Source organism: Vombatus ursinus, unplaced genomic scaffold (assembly GCF_900497805.2).
Source record: "Vombatus ursinus unplaced genomic scaffold, bare-nosed wombat genome assembly UNPS02006779.1, whole genome shotgun sequence".
Lineage (NCBI taxonomy): Eukaryota > Metazoa > Chordata > Mammalia > Diprotodontia > Vombatidae > Vombatus > Vombatus ursinus.
The window spans coordinates 19350257-19352809 of NW_020946557.1; positions in this window are offsets into that span (position 1 = coordinate 19350257).

Here is a 2553-nt window from a genome sequence, read left to right on the forward strand (position 1 = left end):
CCACCTCTTTGTATGAGATGGGGTGAATAAAGAGATAGTGGCAGAAGGCATCTGAGTAATGGGAGTTGAGGAAAAAGGGAGAAGAGGGAGTTCATGGCAAATGATCTCACTTTTTCTTTAAAATATGAGGGCAAAGTTCTCAGCTGAAAGGGTTGGAGAGAGGGAGTTTTGCTTGAGAGGTTTGAGTACAGATGAAAAGGTTTGGTAGAGCTGCTGTAAGAGTGGGGTAGAGAATTGAAAAGGGAGTTGTAGAATGATTGCCTAGCAGTAGTGAGGGCTCAGTTGAGGTTGTGTAACATAAATCTGTAGCAGATCCAGTCAGAACAACTGCCCAATTTTCTCCACTTTCATCCAGCTGCATGTGAATAAGAGCAAAGACAGCAGATGGTGGGAATGATCCAAGGCTGAGACTTGGCAGGGTACAATCAGCAATATGATAAGGGCATCAGGGACTCAAGGGGACAGTGAAGAACTGTTTAACTGGTTCACCAGAGGGTCAAGATGAGGAAAAGAGGAAAAAGTTGCTAGGGCAGGGGTGATGACCTCAGGGAGGACTAATCCAGGTATAAAGTGATGCAGGCCTATACCATGGTGGTGGAAGGTCAGAGGAAGAGGGAGTTTACTTGAGAGATGTTACCAAGGTAAAATCAACAAACAATAGATTGGTTGGGAAGAGGGATGACAGTGAGGAGTCAAGGATGTCACCTAAGTTGTGAGCCTGGGTGACGGAAGATTGTGGTAGCCTTGGTAGTAATAGAGAAGTCACAAAGAGGAAAGGTTTTTTTTTGGGGGGGGGAGGATAATGATTTCAGTTTTGGACATGGTGAGTTTAAGATGTCTACAGGACATCTTGTTGGAGATGTCAAAGAGGCAGTTGGAGGCAGTGCAGAATTAGAGGTCAGAAGAGAAGTTAGGGCATTAAGTACATTTGAGAATCATTACCATAGAACTGATCATTGCATCCATGGGAGCTAATGAGATCCCTAAATGAAATAGTACAGAAGCAGAAGAGAAGAGGGCCCAGGGCAGAGCACTGTAGGATACCCACAGTTAACAGGCATGACCAGCATGAATTTCCAGCAAAGAAGACTGAAAAGGAATGTTCAGATAGGTAGGAAGAGAACCAAGAAAAGAGTGGTGTCCTAAAAACCTAGAGAGAACAGAATATCAAGAAAAGGGTGATCACTAGTGTGAAAGGCTGCAGACAGGTCAAGAAAGATGAGGTTTGAGAAAAGGCATTAGATTTGTCAGTTCAGACATATTTAGTGACTTTGGAGAGAGCAATCTTGGTTGAATGGTGATAATGGAAACCAGACTATAGAGAAGAGAGTTTGAGGAAAGGAAGTACAGACATTTATTGTCAACAGTTTTCTAAAGGAGTTTAGCCTGGCTAGTAGGGATAAATGGATGAAGTGAGGGGTTTTTTGAGGCTGGGAGAGACATGTTCATAGGCAGCAGGGAAGGATCAGTAGATTCCAGTGTATTAGCAGCGGTAGGAAGTGAGGAGAGGGAAAAGAGAGGGATGTAGGAACAGTATAAAGCTTTTTGAAATATAATGAAGTTCTGGATTGAGGTCAAGATGCCAGCATAACTCAGCAATATAAGAAAAGATTTGAAGAAGAGAGGCAGCATAGTTCAATGGATTTTGTGTTGGAGAACCCAGGTTCAAATCTCATTCTGCTACTAGGTGGCCTTGAGCAAGTCACTTAAGTTTACTGAACCCCAGTTTCTTAATCTGTAAAATTATAGGGTTGGATTCTGTGACCTCTAAGATCCCTTCTAGTTCTAACCCCATGACTAGGTGGTCTCTAAAGTCTCTTATGGGGCAGCTAGGTGGTGCAGTGGATAGAGTGCTGGGCCTGGAGTCAAGAAGACTCATCTTCCTAGTTTAAATCTGGCCTCAGACAGTTACTAGCTGTGTGACTCTGGGTAAGTCATTTAACTCTGTTTGCCTCAGTTTCCTCATCTGGAGAAAGAGATGGCAAACCATTCCAGTTTGCCAAAAACAAACAAACAAACAAAACCCAAATGGGGTCACAAAGAGTTGGTCACAACTGAAAATGACTGAATAGCAAAGTCTCTTCTAGCTATAAATCTACAGTCCTATGAGCCTAGTGTGTGTTTGCCTCCCAGTGATTTCTAACATAAAGGATGCTAGATTTATAATCAGAGTACCTGGATGCAAATTATGACTTGTCTCATTAACAGCACTTGTACTTACCTTTAATGCATCTATGCCGGTGGCTTTGTGTCTGCCTAGTCTGTGAATTTACATTTAGATGGATATTTTCATTTGCCTGACTATGTTCAATTCACTGCACATGACTAGATCTCTAGGGGAATGTCATGTTCCTTTTTTTCCTAGAGAATGTTTTTGGCTTGCTATGTTTTGGTTATGACCTGTGATTTCATCATTGTGGGGAATTGCCTATAAATAAATTCCCTCCGCCAATGCCCAGCCCAAATTGTCAACACATTAACAATTTATCATCTTCAGTAGATGCCCAAGGCACTGACAAGCTATCTAGAGTCCTGCAGCCAGTATGTGTCAGC